The 7,472-nt window shown below is 40.7% G+C and overlaps 1 long non-coding RNA gene across 1 annotated transcript; it reads left to right on the top strand.

Moving 5' to 3' along the window:
* Window positions 1–2,421: 2,421 nt before the first annotated feature.
* On the top strand, window positions 2,422–5,450 carry LOC140215394 (uncharacterized). The gene is made up of 3 exons (XR_011892347.1): window positions 2,422–2,494; window positions 3,559–3,639; window positions 4,843–5,450. It is a non-coding gene; the product is annotated as an uncharacterized lncRNA (long non-coding RNA).
* Window positions 5,451–7,472: the final 2,022 nt, after the last annotated feature.

Here is a 7,472-nt window from a genome sequence, read left to right as displayed (position 1 = left end):
CTATGGGCTAGTCGCTCATAGCACTTTCGGGCGACGAGCGACGATTTCTAGATTTCCAGAACCGAGCCATCTGTTCAAGCGACGGCCCGTTTTGTCGCTCGAAGCCGTCGCTCGTCGCCGTCGCGCACTAAATCACTCTCACAGTGTTTATCCCTAAGACTGAACTGTTTTTGCTCATGTATTGAAATGGTGTGATTATAGGTAGGTCTGGTTTTGTCTCCTGTTGCGGTTTTCGTGCACGGTGCGAAACTGAAAGGATGCTTATGTCTACGAACTCGGTGAATTGTCGAGCAGCTAGTTATCCATCGGCATCGAATATAACGGGCTGCTGTGTGGAATTACGATTGCAAGGGCGCTTTGCGTACGCTTATTGTTTTGGACATGCCTTTGCATTTGCTATTACGAGTTGGCGTGTCAGAGTTATGTCATATGAATAGCTAAATCAGCCTTCCTCTGGGGGTTACAAGCGTAATGTGTGCATTTTGCTATTGCATGGCAGATCAAAATGTGTTTATCGCTTGAATATTTTTAGTAGAGAAATAAAATATCAAAATAAAATGTTGCTTTAATTCCGTGTTACCAGTCTGTCGTACACAGAACAATAGGTTGGTGTAATAACTAATAACTGCGGTTTAACTGCAACTTTTACATGCCTTCAAGAATCTAAAATGCTAGATTTCAAACTGCAGCAGTAAGTCGTGTCTGTAAAAAATGAACTCCATTGCGCACCTCATACATGAAAATAAGTTCATGCCTTTTAGTAAGCTTAGATGCAGGTCGCAGTGAACTTTCTTGTTAGTATTGAAATGTGGGTAAGCTTGCCATAACAAGCCTTGTTGCCCTTTTTTATAGGCACATCCATATATCCATTGAACTGAAGCACAATATTTTGATCCCTACTGAGCATCATGTTTGCAGCTATAATCCTCAAATTATGGCTTCAGCAGTGGCACAACCAGGGATGGTGCGGGGGGCACACTGGGCACGTGCTTAGGATGTTTCACAAGTGGTGTTTGCAATACACCAGACTCATGAAGACCTATGATGTCTGAAAATGACCAATATTCTATTCATTAGCAGGAGTATTCGAGCATTCGTGCCGAACGAGGATGAACTGTCCGTTATCTCTTTTTTGTGTAAATCTAAAATTGAAGTTAATTTAGCAGTTGACTGTTGCAGTCATTTGGATGTTTTACATGCATTTCACTAAGAAGACTAAGAGCTAAGACTTTCTTTTATTGCCATGGCCTCGACTGTCTTGATGTTGTTTTGCACCATGCCCTTGTGTTGACTTTTGCATACGATATTTTTCAGGCACCTGCTTTATATAACGCAAGAAGGCAGCTGCAAGGAGACGAGGATGTGAAAGAGCCAGTGCAGCGCGACTTCACGTAGTGCAGAGGAGCCAATGTCAAAAAATCAAAATACATTGGCATGCCATTTGGACAAGAAAACTAGTATGTGGGTATATTGGGTGTACCATTTGACCAAATGTAAACAAAATCAAGATACAGTATGTTACACCAAGATGAAAATTCTCACGTGCTCCAGGCAGTCATCTTAACATGGTATATTTATGTAATGTCTCCGATTGGAAAGTCAAATCAAGTATGCTCTCTGGAGACAAACACATAGCAGCAAGTGTCATTGAAAAGTTAGAAATGTGTTTTAAAAAAGCTGATTAGTTCTGAGAAGTGACTGCTTTTTGTCTTGCCTCTCAACAGATACATCCATGTGATAAAAAGTAGTGGTACAATGAAATTGCATATTTGCTTAGTGACATGATACATACTTGCAATGAGCACGGTGCCTGTGTTTACTATAAAAAGCAACAGCCCATGCTTGGTTAGGTTAGGCCCCCTACAACATGCAGGCATGGGTGATCGGCGCTTTTTTTTATTTCTGTGTCGTGAGGTTTATTGACGTGCGTATAGGTGCAATGGCACGCAGTATGGCTAGTACAAAAGGGGGGGGGGGGGGGCAGATATATGTAGCTCACTGTACACGACACAGGGCATAGGAAATCCGTGTTCAGCAACTATGTTAAATGCCATGTATGTAAATTTTATGACGCTACTCATTCGAAGTACGCACAGGTGCATATTGAAGAAAGGTTTTCCAGGGTACATAATTTAGTGCGTAATTTACACTAATTTTGCTCTAACCACAAGACATAATAAATTGAATATACTGCACGGAAAAACATAGAGCGAATTAAATTGTGTGTCAGCTTCGTGTGTATAAATATAGTCTTTCCTATGCATTAGGTTTTTCGCGTAATGCATTACCAGTTGACAGCCTATCTTATCATGTGTACTCTGTTTACATTACAGTTGTTTATTAGTTTACTCATTTGTTTTGCAAGTTATGAAATGCCGGTGTATATTTATTTTCAACATTTGACATAACCCTGTACGTTTTGTAGGGACAACCCAGGACGTGCATTTCTCAGCACCCAGTCAACTGCCAGAAGCGACTCGAACACAGGCCACCAGTAAGTGGACATCAGTTGCAATTTCACATTATGCAGTTGGCTGCTGCCTTGTACTGAGGCTTTTTTTTTTAATGAGATGGTGGTGTCGTTCTAATGTACATTTTGACCACAAAGGTGCGATCATGTCTCACAGAGGCATATATGGTTGCTATTCTCTGCGAGGGACGTGTTCTCGTGTTCGTGAAGCATTTGTGTTTGGCAGTATTGTCGCCCAATGAGTCAGGTATAAACACTGTAACTTGCCACTGCCGGCAAGTAGTTGCGAGAAACACAATATATTATGACGCTGTAAAGTTATTTCATTAATTCGAAGGAAAATTTTGCAGCGGGAGAAAAGGTTGCTATTCCAGGTAAACATGTCTTTTTCTCACAAGTTATTTAACCAAACTGTGGATGCTTGAAATTCGTGACTTATGAATAGATTTTAATTCATCCTTTAGTAATGCTTCTAAAAGAGACTAGAAATAGCATGTGACTACCTCTCCAATCAGCAGATCATACACTTACAGTCATAATTGGTAGTTCCATGCAGTCTCGCACTCTATATAACCTTTCCTTTCAGCAGCATTGGAACTGGCGGCTGCGTTTTCAGAAGGAGGAGTGCACTTGGCACTGTATATGTATGTGTGAATTCGGTTGTCTTTGTATGTGTCGGCTCACTGACACAAACAGTGCAAAAATCAGTTGCACCATGAGGCTGACGACGCCTTCTGCTGCTAGAAATGCGGCACTTCATATTTTATAGTGCTGCATGACATTTAAATCAAAGCTAGCACATAAAATGATCAAGAAAACTAACCGCTGTTATAGCTGTTTTCCTCAAAGAAAGCTTGTCCTTTATGGGCTGTGTTAATCTGAGCTCTCCACCGATGTTTCAGTAGTATTATCCCTTAGTGAGTGAGAGATTGGGGGCAATTAATCGTGTTAGTCTTTAAATGGTGTCCTAATTATGTGTATTTGTTCCAACAAAGTTGTCTAGATTACTTCATTGTGTAGTCTAAAGCTTATGAAACCATCAGCAACTAGTGAGTTGCTAACATGCATATGCATTTGTCACTATACAGGTGGCACTCGGCTGTACCACTGCAGTGCTGCAGAAATTGCCAGCACCAGCGGCTTTGCAACAGCTGTTTCACAGCATGTCGGTATGTGCTAATTTATAGTTACGTTGGGATGGGTTAGTATTATGGACCACTGCTACTCTGTATTGTTACAGATCCATATGATAAGTGATGTAATGGGCACAGCGAAAACCTGTGAATGTTTTACTATGGTACATAAAAAGGCTCTCCTTTTCGTCACTGGAGCAGGGGAGAAGAGCATGCAGGCACTCCTGAATGTACATATATTTCAAAACATGAGACACACACACACACACACACACACACACACACACACACACACACACACACACACATATATATATATATATATATATATATATATATATATATATATATATACACAATTAAACTAAAGGCAGGGACATGCCATCTTTCATTTTAAATTGACTTGTACAGCGCAAAAATACAACACAGACCACAGAGAAGCCCGCATGTTAACAGGTTTGATACACACAATAATTCAACAGATTTGATACTTCAGGTGTGCTATTTTACGCAAGGGGGAAGGGAAAGGGGAGAAAACCAGAAAAAAGAGTGGAGTGAAAAAGAAAGGAATCGTGCCAAAAAGCATGAGAAACGTCGTGCAGCTAGAATCGCCAGCAGGACATCTAAAAAGCACTCTGATAAAATTACATACAGGGAAACCTTACGTATTGTTTGTTTCAATCAACTCAGATCACATGCAGCCATTACTGCAATCAAGTTGTATCCTTATGTCATGAGGACAAACTGGGGAGTGCAGGGTAGGTCCAGAGAGGCGCACGCGGTCGTTTTCTTCATATTGTGGTGCTCCCACAGTGCTACGCACTGTGGCGTTTGGCATCGTCAATTGTGACGGCATACTGATTTTCATGCGCGTGTTTACTTGAAATGTTCAAAAAATGTCGAGAAGTGGTTTAGGGGCCCTTTAAGCCACCCTGGGCAATTATTCGTTCAGATATATCTAAACATACTTTAGTGATGATGCATAATAAAGTGATCTAGTCTGGCTCCTCAGTGTTGTAAAATTTTTGGTTTCGAGAGACATGTTTCCCGTGCCTCTTGAGTATCTCTTCTAATCAGGCTTAACTGTAATGTACACACACAATTGTGTAACTCCTCCTGCAAGTATTCTTCATTAAGCCTGGTCACTGATGTGCAAAGCTTGTGGTTAAGTTTTGATATCCGTACTTTTTAGAGCTATGTTTATTAATTCATGCTGTTCTTATTGGTTCTTCGATGCAGGAGACAATGCCTACGAAATTATTGGCCCTGATGACGAGAGCCCTCAAGGGGCAAACGACATCTCTGTTGCAGAAGTGAGCCCGATACCACCTGAAGTTACCATGACAGGTGGCACGGCAGCAATAGATACAGAGACGGCCATGTGTACTGCAGCTGCAACAGTGTACGAGGCAAGCAGCAGTGTGTCAGCATCAGCAGCAGTGTCAGAAGGAACCGCACCAGGCCTGGTAGAGCAACATGTGTGCTATCACTGTGACTTTTTTTGTAGTGCATACAACTCGTTTGCTCAACATACAAAAGCTTTTCACCACGACTGTGAGCCAGTGTTCTTGTGCAGCAAGTGCAAGACTAAGTTAAGTGTTATAACACAGTACAAGCATCACTTTAAGATATGAAAACATATTACAGTTGTTGCCTCCCCAGCCAGCCCACATAGCGACAACAATGTGGAACACATGGTGGGACACACATCTTCTCCATTAGAAGATAGTAGAGACTGTCAGTGTTGTTGTTAGATTAACTGGTCTTTGTAGGCAACTAGAAGGACAACACAGGTGTCATAAGATTGTTGTTTATGTTGTTGTTGAAGAGGTAAAAAAGAAGTTTGATGCAGCTGTGGTGCCAACTGATATTGAGCAAATCAAAAACAACCACCTGAGAAAGCAACACTATCGAAATTTGGGTATCTATGTGCCACCAACTCTGGTAAGGATGGCATAGGACAGAAGTGTGTTGAAAATCACACAGACACTGCTGTTCCATCACTGGTCACAGTGAGCAGTGACTTGTAGGGCAAGAGAGTCAACTGAAACGAACATTATGGCATAGTGTCATGCTCTCATGTGACCACTTTCCATGTTATTTTGCATGATACAGCTCAACCTCCAGAAACGAGACTGCAACTTGTCTGTAGAAAGCTTTCACAAAAAATTATTCATAACACTAGTAACACAGCAGTATCTTCTTTTTTTGTGGGTTCGAGGTTCCCGGGTGTCCATTAATGCAAAAATTGCGGAAAAAAAGAACATGTGCCGTACTTGCACCTTTTTAACACGTACGAGGGGGACCGAACTTTTCTAGTCATGTATCTTCATCATACTATCAAGTTTTTAAATACCTTTTATAATTATTATTACCAGTTATATCTGAGTGCATTGTATGCATTTAGCAGGTGTAAAATCAGGTCAGTTGGATCAGATGCCTTATCTGCAAGAGAGCGCGATATTCAAGAAATTTGAATTAAAATAGGTACATTAGAGACGCAGTCTTTGTGCACTTTATTGCGTGTGGTTTAAGCATTCCTCAATACTTTTGTGGATGGCAGTTTCAACCGGCACAGCACTGCGCTTTGTCACGGTCAAGTGTCTTCAAAGCGGTGTTTACCATTTGTGTTGATCTGTTTGTGTATTCATAGAGCAAGTTCTTAATTTATTTTTTTTCCGCATTCTTGTGCTTGCACTAAGCTTGTATAAGGCAGTTACAAAATGGGCGTCACTATAACGAACTCTTCTGTTGAGCTTACACTTGCAAATAATAGTGTTCAGATGGCCGCACTACTATGTAGGTGCACCGATAGCTTTTTGTATGTTCTCATGTTTGTATAAAGCTTATATAAGCTAGTTACAAAATGTATGTCACTAAGCATTGTGATATTCTTTAAAGAACTGCTTGGTTGGTTTTACACTTGTGAATTAGTATTGAGGCGGTGGTATTTCCATGTAGGCCCACTGCTAGCTTTCTGTGTGCTCACGTGTTTGTATTAAGCTTTTACAAGGGAGTTACAGCATGTACGTCACTAAGCGCTGTGATATTTTTAAAGAACTGCTTTGTTGGTTTTACACCTATGAGTAATAGTACTCAGGTGGCACTAGTCATGTGTAGGTACACAGGGACCATTTGTATACATTATGCTCATGTAAAGCAGTTACAAAGTGTATGTCACTAATCACTGTGATATTTGTTGAAGAATTGCTGTGATGGTTTTACACATGTGAGTAATAGTGGTCAGGACACAGTACTTGCGATGTATAGTTGAACTTATACAGTGTCAAGACATGGGCTGTATACGTACCAAAAGAAATGTATGTCATTATATTGTTGTGATTATTACTGTTTGGATTTTATTAAACTCTAATAACATTTTTTCTTGTATCTATTGAGGTATGGCAATTTGTCATGCAACCAAACTGAGAACCTGAACTTGTGCATACAAATAAACAGCTAATTTAAGAGTATACTGCTCATATTCTGCGAAACCAGTTTAACAAATCTTGTACTACAATGCTGGAAAAATGAGAGAGCTAACAGGGATGTACAGAAAAAGTTCTGCACTGGCTGAAGGACTGCCCCACACTGGAGTTGGTAATGTTGCGTTTATTGGAGTACAACAGTAAGTGCACTTCTATTAAAAATGTGACAGTCAATGCAGAAACATAAGGCAGACGAGCAGATGTGGCAAATTCTTTTCAGGGCCCTCCATGCCTACTACTGCATTTCTAGTCTTCCTGTGCTCTTCGTATAAGCCCCTGTTCAGCCAAGGTTTTTACTCCATGACAGTTGTTCTACTGGGTTCGTAGCAATATTGAAGAAAAAAATGCAATGGTTTTCAAGAACTTTCGAGGCCCCGACAC

Source organism: Dermacentor andersoni, chromosome 1 (genome assembly GCF_023375885.2).
Source record: "Dermacentor andersoni chromosome 1, qqDerAnde1_hic_scaffold, whole genome shotgun sequence".
In the NCBI taxonomy this organism is placed as follows: domain Eukaryota; kingdom Metazoa; phylum Arthropoda; class Arachnida; order Ixodida; family Ixodidae; genus Dermacentor; species Dermacentor andersoni.
The sequence above is the reverse complement of the archived record's forward strand: the minus strand, read 5'-3'. Positions and strand labels throughout refer to the sequence as shown.